This window comes from Pinus tabuliformis, chromosome 8 (assembly GCF_031772625.1).
Source record: "Pinus tabuliformis cultivar Carrire ecotype Pingquan chromosome 8, CPIR1, whole genome shotgun sequence".
NCBI lineage: Eukaryota > Viridiplantae > Streptophyta > Pinopsida > Pinales > Pinaceae > Pinus > Pinus tabuliformis.
In genome coordinates, this window is record NC_142294.1 from 977609743 (window position 1) to 977626785 (window position 17043).

Below are 17043 nucleotides of genomic sequence, written 5' to 3' on the forward strand. Positions count from 1 at the left end.
AACCCTTTACCCACATCTGCGAGTGGAAGAGGTGCTCCCCCTCCTTTGGATCCTCAGTTTGCGCCTTTTGTAGCTTGGTGGTGGCTATCATCACAAAGGGTTATGTTAGCCTTGTTACCAAATGGCCCAAAAATGGATCCAAATATGCTCTTTAACACTCTCGAAGACTTCAAAATTTGCCTAAGGATCATTCAAAAATCACAACAATCGCATGCCAAGAGCCCTTGGAAGGGCGGAAAAGCACTATCTGGAGGCAAAAACCAGAGAAAACCATGAAAAAGTAGAGTATTGGAGGCATACATAGAGAAATGCACAACAGCCATCAGATCTGGCTGATCAACGACCTAGATCTATGTGGAAAATCAAAATAAGCCAAGAATAGAGGAGGATTTAAGGTTGCGAGGAAGACACCCCCGATCAACAATCTCTGATGATCATATCAGCGGGTCGCAATCGACAGAGGCAAGCTAGTAGAGTAAGCGCGGACCGAGTGGAACTTGCAAATGCGATCAGCGATGTAATGTGGACTGTCGATCAAGCATGCAGATCGATGGCCCACATCACGTCACTGGATCGCTATCGTAGATTAACAAGGAGTGCTAACCATGGGCACGGGACATGAGATATATGCGATTGTGATCAGATTGCATCACTATATCGCATCATAGCAACACCATGGGGTGGGGCCTTTGCACATGTATGTGTGTGACCCAATGAACTGGACTCGACAATGTTCTAAATAATATTTCATAAGGTTTCAAATCCGCTGAAAGGAATTTTTATATGTATTTTGTGTATTCTCGTTATTTAACGAAATACAAAGGGGTAGCGACGATGTGATAAAACTTGGACCCGAAGGGGTTCAGAAATGAAATATATAATACTTCAGGTCTGCCAAAGCAAATTTTTAATGTATTTCTAGTGTTTTTGACATATTTCCAAATACAAAGGGAAGACTGGGAATAGGCCATTAGCGACTTGCGATGGCGACACAGAGGGCAGACCTGACAGAGGAATAGATAGGGTTTAAGGAATTTTTAAGTCCGAAATGAATAGAGCTTGGTGGGATTTGCATAGTTGCAGGGTTTTTCTGTATAAAGCAAAAAACAATCATTATTAGTTTTGGTGGAATTCCACAATATTGCAGCATTCCTCTGTGTTAACAGAAAGGGGCCAATTGAAGGGATTTCAAAGGCCAAAAACCCATTCAATTACGATACAGATGGCCACCATCCTTATAAGCATTATGCAATAATATCTATATGCCAGAAGAGGGATTCGGCCGAGAGACAACAGCCGGCGGACAGAGGCCAGAAAGGGAAAAAACATAGTGCAACACAGCCAAATCAACCCAAAGAGATCATGGGACATCTCTGGCATGCGAGAGCTCCCTTCTAGCACAGAAAAATACCATAATGTGGTTACTCTTCCATTGGAAGAAGAAACCTTCGAGCCCATGTGTGCCTAGCATCAAGTGGTTGAAAAAACAAAGAGGATAGATTAAGACACTTCGAGCCTTTTAGAGCTCAAGAGCATTGTAAAGGGCCTATAAATGGCTAAGAGTTAAATTTAACAGGGGTTCAACTTCTAGAGACAGTAGATACTCTGTTCCTTGCAGCTTCTCATCTTCATTCTAGTAGTACAAGCTTCTTTTGTTGTTACGTGTTCAATATGAATTTCTCTTCTGCTCTAAGCTTGCACTTCGATAGTCTATTCATGATTTCTTCTGTGTCTAATGCCAGATAACTGTCATCTTATCTTTGCATTAATAAATTGGATTTGAAATTGAATAGTTTATTCATGTTTTCTTTTGTGTCTAATGCCAGATAACTATCATCTTATCTCTGCAATGATAAATTAGATTTGAAAGCTTCATTTACTTCTTGTAGCTAGCCATTCATATATGTTTATGTATGCATCTTCTGTTGCAGTCAGTATTCTCCATCTATCCATTGAATCTATAAACTATTGAGTATTAGTGGTCTAAAGCCTTGTCAAGTTGAGGGTGTTCATGCATGTCTGGAGTGAAAGCAAAGTTGAAACGATTATCTGGCTTGATCCAAACCTTCATCCATTCCAATAGTTCAGAGAACAATATTGAAGATTATATGCTAGCAGGCATCTCTGAGCTACAACCTAGGAGAGCTTCCTGGAGTGATAACATAATTGGCATCATTGTCGGGGAAAGGATACTGAAGCTCAACTTCTGTGGGAGATGACACAGATCCTGCTTTGATGATAGACAAAGTCTAGGAACTTTTTTGGTTGTAATCATCTATTTGGAAACTCTACTGGAGGCTGAACCTCTTGGTGACTCCACTTCATAGTTCTAGCTCAGTTTGTGAGGCATACACAGAGAAATCATTAGAAGCCGCAAGCTGACCCAGTATTTGATCCTAAAAAAAACATCAAAGAAAGAAAGGTATTGCAGAAATGAGCATCAGGTTCAGGTAAATCTAAACAATCTTCTATATCTCTTCAAGAAAATCCTGCAATAGAAAAAATACATCTTGTGAGTATAGCATCTAATACTAGTAGTGAAGAAAAACTCTCAGAGATTCATAAAGCTCCTTATTCTTTAGGTTCTCCTTTTGTTGTAAGCCCAAAGGAAACCTCACCTCCTATCCAGCATAATCCTTTAGTATTGTCAGTCACTCCTCAGCCCTCTATCATTCAGACTGCCAGTACTCTTATAGCCACCATAGCTATGGAAGGTCCACAAGCACCTACCAAAATGGAAATAATCATAGCTGCTAGGTATGGACCTCTAATACTGCCCACTCCTTTGAATGCCATGCCTACTGGAGAATATCATAAGTATATGCCTAATTTCAATGGGACTGAAGGTGTTATAGCTGAAGAACATCTTGAGTTATTCTTTAGCTATGATGATAACCTGGACATTAGTGAATATGATGTGTGGATGAGAGTCTTTGTCCAAAGCCTAGATGGAGAAGCTAGAAAATGGTTCAGAGAACTGACCCCAAGATCTATAGCAGATATTGACAATTTAGATGATGCGTTACAAAAAGCATTGGGGAGATAAGTAGGATCTACTCTACTACCACACCGAGTTTGGAAACTTAAAGAGGGAAAATGGTGAGTTGTTGTCTGAATTTAATAAGAGTTTTAACCGCATGTACAACAAGATACCAGCTAAAGTAAAACCCACCACTACCTCTGCTAGACTCATCTATGCCAGTGAATTTGATTCTAACTTTTGTTTACTATTGAGGGAGAGGTGATGTGCTACTTTGGATGATATGCAGGATGTAGCCTTGGAAGTAGAATCAAACATCGCAGCAGCAGAGAAGCTCAAGGGGAATTTTGATAGAAGAAGACAGAGGGGCGAGTCTTCATCATCCTCAGATCCCAAGATAGTTAAAATGACCAAGCTGATAGAGTCATTAGCCTCTAAGATCTCCAAATTAAAGGTTGAGCAGCACCCTGGGAAAGGAAGAGTTCCTAACACCTTTGCTCCTAGAGATCCAAATCCATATAGAAGAACCAATGAGCAGTCACAGATTTTGCAGAGAAGCAAAGATGCCAATGAAGGCAAAAGGGTGAAGACCCCTTTCCAGAATGTAGTCATGGAAGAGGAGTAGTTTGATGAAGATTATGAGATCCATTGTATGGAAGACAAAGGAAGTGCCTCTTTTTTGACCTTAGCTACCTATGAAATGTCATTATTCAATGACAAGATCAGCCCAGAGTGGGACGGTGAAGTTGTTCTACAAACTGAAGATCAGCACAGATATAATCTGAGGTTGAAGATGAATAATGCCAAGGAAGCTACTATTCAAAGAGTTATTGTCCCTGAAGTACAAAAAACTAATAAGCAGAGGCGACCAGCAATTGATCCCATCATCCTCAAAGCTCTAGCTCACGAGGTAAGAGGCCTTGACAAGTCTCCTTCTCCTTTCAGTTTTCAATCAGAAATTCAGAAGCTAAGAATACCTGTACCTCTAATTGAACTAGTGAAGAATGAGTCCTTCAAGAAATCTATCCTCGAGGCACTTGAGCTTAATGCCATCCAAGCCTCCACCGACTATGTAAATCTGCAAGATGACAAACCAACTGTTATTCTCAGCCCAATGATTGAAAATTATGAGGAAAGCTCCCCATCATTTTATGTCTCTCTGACTATTCATGATAAAATCCTTCACAACTGCCTTCTGGACACTGGAGCCAGTGACAATCTAATGTCCAATGCTGTCATGGATAAATTGGGTATTGACATTACCAAGCCTAATCATGACATGTTTTCTTTTGACTCTAGAAAAGTGAAATGTTTGGGATTAATCAAGGACCTAGCCATCACCTTGTCTCAGCTGCCCATGAAAATTATGATGATGGATATTGTGGTAGAAAATGTACCCCCCAAGTTTGGCATGTTGTTTTCTAGAGGCTAGATCAAGAGATTAGGTGGAACATTACAAAATGATTTGTCCTATGCTACTGTCCCAGTTTTTGGAGCTTGTTTTCTTCAGATTGAAGAATCTCAGTTGGCCTCCACGTATCTTAAGAAACCAGTTTACCAGATCATAGAGGAAGAAGGCCCATAGATTTGGGACATGTTCTTTGATGGAGCTTGCTCTAAAGAAGCTGCAGGGGCAGGTCTAGTCCTTGTGTCCCCCACACAGGAATGCATTCATTTATCTTTCAAATTAACTTTTCAGGTCACAAATAACATAGCAGAGTATGAAGCCTTGATGTTGGGCTTAAATCCTACTAAAGTAATGGGCTTCAAAGGCCTAAAAGTGTTTGGAGACGCAGGCCTCACCACTTAGCAGGTCAGCAAAACCTTCCAAGCAAAACATCCAAGGCTGAAAAAGCATATAGAGATGAGGTGAAATATAGACCATCTATGCCTGAAAATATCAAATCCTGGAAAGTTTTTGAAGAGGATGATGAAATTAATAGGCTTTTACAATTCTTTGATGAATTTGCTAAAAATCATCAAAAGAAGATCAAGGAAACCTTTGATAGAAAGGTAAAATGGGACAATTTTCTGTTTGGTGACTGGGTTCTCAAATGGGGTGCATCGAAGGAAAAGAAGGGAAACCATGGTAAAATTTGATGCCTTATGGACAGGTTCGTTTGTCATCGCTCAAGTTTAGATGAGCAACATTTTCATTCTGCACAGTCTGGAAGGAGGAGATCTTTTTGATGGCCTAATCAATGGGCGGTTTTTGAAACTTTATTTAATTTAAGGCTTTAAAGCCTTGGTATTGCAAATATGTTTTTTCCAGTTTTTATTTCATTGCAAAATAGACTCCATGCCCAATGAAACACTAGGAGGAAGATTTGATTTTGGATTTATAGTAAAGGCATTGTTCTACAGTTCTTGAAACCTCACAGGGAGGCTTTCATCCCTAGAAGGAGCCAATGTTAGCCTTGTTGTCAAATGACCCAAAAATGGATCCAAATATTCTCTTTAACACTCCCGAAGTATTCAAAATTTGCCTAAGGATCATTCAAAAATCACAACAATCTCATGCCAAGAGCCCTTCGAAGGGCGAAAAAGCACTATCGGGAGGCAAAAACCAGAGAAAACCATGAAAAAACAGAGTATTGGAGGCATACTGAGAGAAATGCACAACACCCATCAGATCTGACCAATCAATGACCCAAATCTAAGCGGAAAATCGCAATCAGTCAAGAACAGAGGAGGACTTAAGGTTGGGCGGAAGATACCCCCGATCAACGATCTCCGATGATCAGATTGGAGGGTCGTACTCGGTGGAGGCAAGTCGGCAAAGTAAGCATGAACCAAGTGGAACTTACCAAAGAAATCAATGATGCAATGTGGACCATCAATCAAGCACACACATCAATGGCCTACATCACGTCGTTGGATTGCTATCAGAGATTAACAAGGAGCACTAACCATGGGCCTAGGGCATGAGCGATATGCGATTGCGATCAGATCGCATCGCTATATCACATTGGAGTGACACCATGGGGCGGGGCCTTTGCACATGTATTTGTGCGACTTGATGAACCAGACCCGACGGTGTTCTAAATAATTTTTTATAAGATTTCAAATCTGTCGAAAGGCATTTTCATATGTATTTTGTGTATTTTTGTTATTTAACAAAATACAAAGGGGTAGCGATGCTTCGATAAAACCCAGACCCGAAGGGGTTCAAAAATGAAATATATAATACTTTAGGTCCGCTAAAGCAAATTTTTAATGTATTTCCAGTGTTTTTGACATATTTCCAAATACAAAGGGAAGACTAGGAACAGGCCATCAGCAACTTGCGATGGTGACCCAGAGGGCGGACCCGATAGAGGAATAGATAGGGTTTAAGGACTTTATAAGTTTGAAATGAATAGAGCTTCGTGGGATTTGCACAGTTGCAATGTTTTTTCTGTATAAAGTAGAAAACAATCATTGTTAGTTTTGGCGGAATTCCACAATATTGCAGCATTCCTCTATGTTAACAGAAAGGGGTCGATTGAAGGGATTTCAAAGGCTGAAAACCCATTTGGTTACGATACAGGTGGCCACCATCCTTATAGGCATTGTACAATAATATCTACATGCCAAAAGAGGGATTCAATCAAGATACGGTAGCCAGCGGACAAAGGCCGAAAAGGGAAAAATCATAACGCAACACAGCTAAATCAACCCAAAGATATCATGGGGCATCTCTAGCGAGAGAGATCTCCCTGCCAGCGTAGCAAAATACCAAAATGCGGTTACTCTTCCGTTGGAAGAAGAAACCTCTGAGCCCATGCATGCCTAGTCATGGAATCAAGTGGTTGAAATAATAGAGAGGATAGATTAAGACACTCTGAGCCTTTGAGAGCTCGGGAGTATTATAAAGGGCCTATAAATGGCTAAGAGTTAAATGTAATAGGGGTTCAACTTCTGGAGACTTTAGATACTTTGTTCCTTGCAACTTCTCATCTTCATTCCAGTAATACAAGTTTCTTTTGTTGTTACATGTTCAATATCCATTTCTCTTCTATTATAAGCTTTCACTTGGATAGTCTATTCATGATTTCTTCTATGTCTAATGTCAGATAACTGTCATATTATATCTGCATTAATAAATTGGATTTGCAATTGAATAGGTTATTCATGTTTTCTTCTGTGCCTAATGCTAGATATTTTTCATCTTTCTCTGCGTTGATAAATTAGATTTGCAAGCTTCATTTACTTCCTGTAGCTAGCCATTCATATATATTTATGTATGAATCTGCCAGTACAGTTGGTATTCTCTGTCTATCCATTGAATCTATAAACTATTGAGCATTAGTGGTCTAAAGCCTTGTCAAGCTGAGGGTGTTCATGCATTTCTGGAGTGAAAATAGATTTGAAACGGTCATCTGGCTTGATCCAAACCTTCATCCATTCCAATGGTTCAAAGAACAATATTGAATATTATATGTTACGAGGCATCTCTAAGCTACAACTTAGGAGAGCTTCCTGGAGTGATAACAGGTTCTACGTTAATGATCTTCTTTCCCTTGTTATTTCCTTTGTTAGGTTTCAGCTCAGCATTAGAACATGCATCTGCCTATGAATCTTTCAGCTTAGCCACCAATGCATTCTCTGTGTGACATTCATTTATGTTATGAGTGGGAGTTGTGTGGAACTCACACCACTTGCTGGTGTCCTTCTTTTCCTTCCCATTATTCTTGGATTGTAGCTTCAAGGAGTTGCCTAGGGGGTCATATCCTTACTCTTCCCTTTTCTATGTGGCTTGGGGGCACCTTTTTCTCTTCTTTAGGTTTGTAGATCCAAAGTATCACTTCTTTTGCATGTTGCAGCAAGCGAGGAGATGTCCAGGAATTCCATTTCCTATTAAACGTGTTTGTACCAAAAAAATTTGTACTTGAGCACCAAATTTTTCTTAGAACCTTTGATGCCCAACTTTGTGTGTAGGATATGGAAAAAATTCATCAGCTCATGCACATCTTGATCCCTTTGCTGCCGCAACATACTCCATTTTATGTACTTGTCATCATAGCTCCCAACATGGTAATATTATTCCTTGACATCATCTCAGAAAGAGTTCTAAGAGGCAATGTCTGAAAATAGAGAGGGCTCCTCAACCTATATCTCACAATAAGTTTCCCATCAATCCTTGACATGGAGGGCGACTTTAAGAAGTGCCAAAGTAATCTTCTCCCTGTCGATGAAATTATGGATTGAAAAATTACCTTCTACAGATATCGAAATTAACTTGTACCTTGAAGGGGGAGGCACCTACGGAGTGACTACTGGATGAAGATGCATCACCAGTTGGCATCCACCGAATGATCTAGGAAAAGTTGTCCAAAATTTCGTTCCTCTGTTACTCAAGGGATTCTTCGAGAAACCATTTGATAGGATATCCCTCTTCTTTCTATTCTTCCACCATGGGAGGTCATCAATGTCAATGGGGCCAATCTTGCAAGGGCTCAACTAGTTCAAGTCCCAAGTCCTTATACCCCGACCTTTTTGGGACATGCACAAAAAAATAGAGAGATAAGACCACTTTGATACCGTTGATCCAGACTTATGTATGTTTTATATGAAATCGACGACTATGGACATAAGTATCTTCAGTAGACCTAGACCTAGTTCCTTGGTCTAGAACAATAGAAATAAAAAAATATAAAGTTCTCCTTATAGGAATTGGAGAATGGAAATATGCTTACTTGTGATCCATCACAAGATCTTCTTTCATCTTGGCTTGTAAGTTGTGACTGTAGCTTCGATCGTTATAATTAGAACTAGCAAAAGGAATCAAAACAAGCCAAACATCTACGAAATCTATATAGCGTAATCCAATCACTCTATTCAAAGGATCAACATAGCATTGAAATATATGAATGCAAACATAAGATAACACATATAGGAAAATGATATACTCTTTGTATTAGTATAAAAGGGAGAGATTTTACAATGAAAAGTGGAAGTTCATCTTGTAGAGATCTCCCCAAGTTGAATTGTCCTTCCTTTCCACAATGTACACTTCAAGGTCACCCTAATGCATGGGAATGATAGCTATCTTATGATCAAAGAAACAACATAAGGGTATGATTAGTCCCCAAAATCCAACCCCTAGCTTGTGGATGGTAGTAAATATATTGGAGAGGATGATAGTTTAGGAATTCTTATCAATTTACCAATCTAGGCTTGAGATCCACTCTTGATGGGAGGATGAGATCAAGTGATTATATAGGATTCAAATTTCTTATCCAAGGTAAATGGTTGTAACAACCACTGGAAGCTTTTGAAGAGGAATCTTCAGGATCCTTTTTATTTTTCTTGATTTTCTAGAATCAATGTACCCCCAACAAGGGACAAACTACTTTGATTAGAGCAGCTGCAGAACTGAGAAACATGTTGCTGAACACATTTCCCTAAAGTTCCAAGGTGCATTGGGCCTTAAAATCACTGAAATGAAGCAATCGAGGTTAGAAAATCATGGATTTGGAAGAGCCATGTTTAGCTCTTTGTTTGCGGATGATAATAAGCTTCTCATGGACATTGATTGATCCAATTTATAGGCCTATGGACAAGATGTGACAAAATTTCCTATAACAGTTTTCCCCATAAAGTGTAAGTCAGAAATGGAAACTAATGAATGAATTTATTTACCTTGTGACAGATTCGGATCAAGAAAAACTAGTTGTATCATCATATGTTATAATACATTTTCATCATGATATATTTGTTGTGGGAGGCATACCCATGCTCGAAACATAAGATAACATTACATGTATAATGATCAAGCATACATGTCCACTAATGACAAAGAGTGGACCCATGATTGGATGAATATCCTTATGATCATAACCATCATGCTTTGTAATCTTACATTAATCCTGAAATCACAGCCCATATGGATGGAACTAGATCTGGGGCCTTCTATCTTGTTCAGTCAATCATCCAATGTACAAGTATAGCCATGCGAATAAAGGAGTTGGAATCAAACATGGTAGACACCATATGATTACCGACTAATGATGTAATCCATTAACAGACATGAGAAAAACCACTAATGATGTTAATGGTTCTCAAGGTACAATAGTACAATTCGTATGGTTTGAATGCATGAGTTGAAGTTGAACACCACACAAAATCTATCAGTTGAAGGCCAATGATGGAAAAATATTGCCAAGAGAAAGGAAAATTTCCATTGAAGCATACAAGTCCCAAGGTACTGAAAGAAGAGTTCCTAAGTCAACTTCCAAGATGATGAGCTGGTGTCAATAGGAAGTGATCTGTCGTAAGAGGGGCTTGATGTATCACCCATCAACAACATGAAACAATTATCATGATTTGAGACATAATGAATTTGATGTGGAATTGGTTCAAGAACGAAAGACATGGAATGAAGGCTTAATAATATCATAGCAGATATTAACTGAATGAATTCTCTTGAACATTTCTCTTGAATTCTCTTGAACATTTCTGTGTTAGCATATATTAACTTAATAATAAGAGAGTTAAGGCTGAAGATTTCTGTGTTGGCAACAAAGTTCTAAGGTGGGACTCACGAAGAGAAGACAAAGGAAAACATGCAAAATTTGATTTTTTATGGAAAGGTCCATTTGTTATCAGCACTGTGCAGGGAAATAACACATATTTCCTCAAATATGTAGAGGACGACATAACTGAAGAAGGCCCTGTCAATGGCCGAATTCTAAAGCATTATTATGATCCCTTTTGTTGAACACAACGCAACTGTATTATATTTGTACATAAATACTTGTATTTTCAGCACTTTGTTTTTTTTTTTTTAGCAGGCCAAATAATGGAACAGTGCAGCAAAGTTTTTTAAAGGCAGAACCAAAGCAAGTCCTCCATTCAGATCTATGTCATTACATTAATCACAGCAAAAGAGCAGGCAGTTCTTTCCGACAATGGTATTAAAAGAAAAGAGGATTTTCAGTTTACATCAGCACCCTTTTTCAAGATAGAATCAAGGGAAGTGCTCCAGTTTTGTTCCCCTATGTTGTGTTTATTTCAAAGGCAGGTTCTCAGGCACAGGTGCATGTAATAATAGAGCACGCAGAAGAAAGCAGGCGATGTTGCTATGGTATAAAAATTCAGTTGATGAGAATGTTGTGTTCAGGTTTCAAAGTTTCAATCAGTTGACAGCCAGCACAAGGGAAGTTTCAGTCTACAACAACAATAGAAGATCAAGACAATCTGACCTACTGTTCTTGGCTTTTCACAAGGAAAATCCATCCCCAAGTGGAGCCACTATTAGCCTCCTGTTGCAACAGGTATTCATCTTTCATGATTAACAGTTGAAAGTGCCAAATATGTCCTACTTTGCATGCTGCAATGCTCCATATTTCCAAAAGAGGCCAAAGAAAAGGCCATGAAAGTGTTTCAATCTAAATGCCACTGCTCTATTCCAATTTTGATAAGTTATTCCTTTTTGAAGAATTTTCTGTTAAGGGAAGGCCAAACAGCTTAATCTTGGCTTCCCTAGGTTTCAATTTCTTGTTCTAGAATGTAGAGAATGAAAATCTGTCCAAACCGTTTAATCTTGGCAGATTTGTAGGTAGGTAGAGAAACAAAGGAGCCTAACTGCTTAATCTAGGCCCTTGGAAGAAATAAGTGTAGATTTAGATAGGAGGACAACAAAAATAAAAAAGGATAATCAGGGTCTGCAAGTCCAAGTGCACCCATGCAAAAAGAAGAAAAAATGTTAGGTAAGTAGGCTGGGTAAGTAGTTTTGTGGTTGCAGAATCAAGCTGTGTGATCCAATTCATGTTTTCAACTGTTATATCTATTCAGATCACACGTGCAAGGCAATTCCCCTTCGGAGGAGCTCAGTCGAGGCATGTCTAACTCCCCCTTCTTCTCATTCCCCAAATCACTCACTAACATCCCCTTGAGGACCTTGGGATCTGCCCAACCAGTTCTGTTATCACTTCATTTTTTGTAAAGCACCAAGTCAAGCTTTGACTTTCTTCAGTAAAAAGAAGCCACGCTTCTTGTGTAAAATCATGTCTCCACAGTCCATTCACTTCCTATGTCTAAAGTTTCAGCTCACAAACTTAGCCTCTCCCCTACACTTCACCTCACCAATTCATATTAACTCCTAACTCTACTATCTAGCTCCCTAGATCATCTCCTTATCCCCTATTACATAAAAAACTATATAAAAATCCCAAAAAATATTACATATCCCCCCTATAGCACTATAGCTATGTACATACAGTTCTGGGATATAATAGTCCACCTGGGGCTATTATGAACCCATCCGTGTCATAACCTTGGGATTAGTCTAAACCTCTGGTTAGGCCAATAACCTATATCTACCCCTTCACCCTTAAAGAACCTTATAATTCTACCTCCGCAGTCCGCAGTCATTTCCCCAATGTCTAATGTTTAATAGTTTGGTTAAACATTAAATTAACCCGCAGAACCCACATTTTCTAAAGTTTTGAACCCACGCGGCATAATATTATTTTTATAATTGCGCGGGCCCGCTCCAAAGTTGCATGCCACCCCAATCAACCAGCAAGCCATCCGATGCCCAGCGTATCAGATCCGACGGTGGGTGGGTGTTCTCATATGCCGATCCGCCAAAGGTTAACGTCCGGGGGATGGGCAGTTTCCCCATCGTACCCCCGCCACGTGTCAGCCTCTCGGTGTGTTCGGAGGCCCCTTCCCCAATACCGCCTGTGTTGAAAGGTGGTGAGGGGAAAACCGGATACTGCCTTCCACCCTCCTACGTCAACACCACGTCATCATGATGTCATCATCCTGTGTCAGCCTCCTGCCACCGTGTCCTTGCCATGTCATTGCCACATCGCTGCCACCGTGTCCTTGCCATGTCATTGCCACATCGCTGCCACCATACTGCCATGTCATCACCCCTACCGTACCTCCACGTCACCCGGACGTACTGCTGACGTCACCCTGCCACGTCACCACCGTACTAGGACCCACTGCTGACGTCATGCTGACGTCATCGTCAAAAAGGGCGAAGCGCGAAATCTGCACCAACAGATGCCCGAACTGAAAAACCGAGGCAGTTTTTGATGCGCGATTAGCGCTTATCATGCATCGCTAAGGGAAATAGGCCAAAATGGAAGCCCTCTCATGGCGCGGCTACCAGCGGGCTTGAAATTCGCAAATTCACAGGAATTTCTTCACATAGGTTCGGAAAAGGGGCAAAGACAGTTCTAAAGGCAACAGAGGGCCGAACAACAGCCATAAAATGTCGATGGGATAGTTTAAAGCATTTAGAAGACATTAAAGAGCCCAGGTTCAGTGAAAGTGTATCAGAGGAAACGGCGAAGACTATCAGTTAGTGTTTTTAGTGGAAATCTGTATTTCCAAAGCAGGAGAACATTGAAGGCCCCAAGAAAAGTCAAAGAAAGAGGTGAAACTATTTCAAAACTCTCAAATCACAGTTAATGCAGCTCAGAACCACTCAAGAGCAGGGGATCAAAACCCAAAGCATAGTTATGGCTAAGTGATCAGCACAGAGCCATAAAGACAACACATTAACTCTTTTTTGATACAGCTGCCCCCAGCGCAGCTCGAAGATATTTTCTTGCATTTATTTCAGGCATATGTTAGGTTAAAGACACTTATTATATCAGATCTATCTCAGATCTGATTCTTGTAGATATTTTACTTATAAAACCACCCTAATTTACTGTTTAGGGGGTTGGTTGGTTAATGCACTCCAAGAGAGACTCGCTCTGTATATCTAATATGTTTTCTTTAATCAAAGACTGCTAAAAGCTTGGACGAACTGTCTACTGTGTTATTAATGTTTTGAAGAATGAATATGGAATTCTTGTGCTGCAACATGACTCAATAAGTGTTTCTTATCTCTGTTTTAAATTCATATATGTTTATATCATGCATATATCACCATCTAAATAGCAGAAAGAAAGATTAGATTAGAACTTGCTTAGCTGCACTCTATGCTCAATTTCTGTTGTTTCGTTATGTTTTCATCTGAATTGGTAATGAATATGAATTCCCTTTGGCTCATATTCCCCCTAATTCACTCATGTTTGACAGTTATCTAGGGATTCTTGACTGCTCCTAGGTAGAGCTCTTTCACCTTCCCTCTGTTAAGCTGAATGGGAAATTCTTAATTGCTTCTCATTCCTTAGCCCTCATTCCATCCTTTTAGCTTGAATCATTGTTTCATGTGCAACTAGCTTGCTCCATATTTCGCTCTTGTGACCAAGAAAACGCACCAGCAGTCCTAATCCTTGACTCCATGCCCAATGGTTTGAAACTCTCACACTATACTTACCTCTCTACTTGGAAGCCTCATCCATCCCACCAAACTCAAACAAAACCCCTTGAACTCAATAACTAGCCTAAAATCATCATCAACAAAGTTAAATCATAAAGAGAGAGCCCTCTCTGATTGCAGGTGGGCTAGAACCTGCAGTCCAAAGATTGGTTTGTGGTTACCTCGGTTGTATTCCCTTGGGAGTCAAAGGGAACAACCTGAGTGATAACATATAGCAATAAAGGTATGATCCCGCAAGACTACCACATGGAATATTGGGGTTTCCATATCAACATTTTCATTTTGATAACCATGTCAAATCCCCCAATCCTCCGATCTCCGATATCCCTCACTGTACTCTCTGATATGCGACCCCACCAATCCTCCCATCCTCTAATATTTGTCTCACCTTCGACCTCCGGTATCAGATATACTACCCACATCTATATCCTAATTGTTATATTGGGGTTTTCTACTCAGCAGTTATCCTATCAAATCCCCAATTTAAAAATGCCAATGTGAAACCTCTAATAATTCTTCCCACTTATAATTCTAAGCTTTTATGCACTATAAGTCTATCATAGGTAAATGATATTGCAAGTTTCAATGTTGAGACAATGAATTTTTGCCGATAAAATTCTCTGATATGCTAACATGTTATGTGACCCATGTGAATTCACGTTTTATGAATAAATGGCCAAATGTGGAGAATTAATGGTTTTCGATAGAATAAATTCCTTCATTATTACTAATGATTTCCTTAGATTTTTCTCATAAAAGTCTTGGGTTATTGTGCAATCAATTATTTGCTAAGTTATTCACTCTGAGTGATAGTTGCTTCTCACTCTTGTGTTTCTCTTAACATGCCATTCCCAATAAGCATAATTCAACAAAAATGTCTCGACAAACCAAACCCAGGAAGAAACCTGTTGTTTAAGAATAATCAGTCGCTTCTCCCTTTGAGGTCACAAAATTTCCTGCATTATTTACCGATACCACATGCACCCTAGATGTTGAAACCTCTACCTGGAAAGCCATGTACCAGCTTTTCGAAGATGAAGATTCAACAGTCACGTAAAGAGTAGCCACAACTGAATATTCATACCAGTTTTCGATACTACATATAGTGATATGGCCAATTCATTTCTCCACAAAATTGTTGCTCGACCAAAAATCCTACCTTACATGAATATGATTAGATGGGTCATTTATCATCTAAACATAGCTAACAAAAAATTTATGGCCAAGAGGAACAAGACCATCGAATCTTTCACCAACAAAGATTTGACTCAGATGTACCAGTTTCCAGGACCTAAAAAGAAATATGATAAGGACTTCATTGAGAAATTCATGAAGGAAAATTAGGATCAATCTGAAGACATAAAAGGATGTAGAAGAGATGCCAACAAGAAAAAGTGAGAGGATAAGGGTATGTACTCTATAGCTTCTCTTGCTTGCCCCTATTGTTATGTTGCTGCCATGATATATAGATTATTTGGTTATGCCAATAACCAAAAATTTTCAAACCAATGGGTACCCCTAATTGATGCAGCCTGTGATAGCTATGTTATGGAATGGGGAACTGTTACATCCAATAATTTAAGTATCCAAATCCTAGATTATAGGAAGAAACACAGTTTTTTTGAAAACATTGTTCCCCCATTTTACATGAGTGCCTATGTAACGGATGTTATATGATTCACTTCTGATTAAATGGACCATACAGGACCCTATGCCTATCCACGTCTATCATAGTATTCTCTGGGAGTCAAAATATCAACCCCATTTCTACAAAATTTTCCATGGAGTTGTGCTTCCAATCCACTAGTTTGTCTTTAATGAAAAATGCCCTAGAATCTCACCTGAAGCCAAAAACCACCTCTTATTAGTTGGCATATGGTTTGGAGAAGATTCCTTTACCTATGTTTGATTTTTTTGCATCCTTGCGAACCCACATGTGTTACCCCTATATATTCCCAACAATCTCCTAGCTTGGGAAATAACCTATCAGACTGTATGTCCTATCTAAGGTCATGAAAGATTAAAAAAAAAAAAAAAAAAAAAAATTCAATGTGGCATGTCTTTCCCTTTCATTATGGTGTCTATTCCCTTGAGAATTTTAGGCATGCTGCTAAGGAAATGGAGGAAATCTAACTTATGAACTTTCCAACCATTACGAATCAGTAGCTTGACCCCATTGATACTGCCAAGAATGTTACCATGCAGGTAAAACTCAAGTAGTTCACTTATCTAGAATGGATTTTGTAAGTCAAGTCAGAATTTTACCATATGTTGACGACCAAGATGGTCCTAGATGGAAAAGTTGTTCTCAACTTGTGCAGAGTTTGATTGTCTCAATTGAAACTAGTTCCAGGATGAAGGGTTCGACGCACTAATTCTGGTGATGTCTCCAAATTTCAATTTGGCTTCCCAGGATGCAGAAATCACTCGTTGAAATTGAAGTGTTGCAAAGGGTTTTAACAACCATGAGACGTTTCTAAATATCGACATGTGGCATCAAGTCAAACTCTCATTCAGTACACATCTCTAGTGAATGGTAAGCAACAAATGTCGATTAATGTTTGGCACATTTATATTTGGCAAGTATAAAGGTCAGGTTATGTTCAATGATGTCAAACATTACATTAAAGTTTCATTTACTAATGTTATGAGGACCATAGTGTTAAGGTGGGCACATTATTAAAATGTGAAACTAGGCAAAGTTATATGGTATGTTTATAAACCATATCATAAAAATGTGAAGTCGGAATTATTTTAAAAAAAAACCTTAGTGCAAAGGTTGAAATGGTTA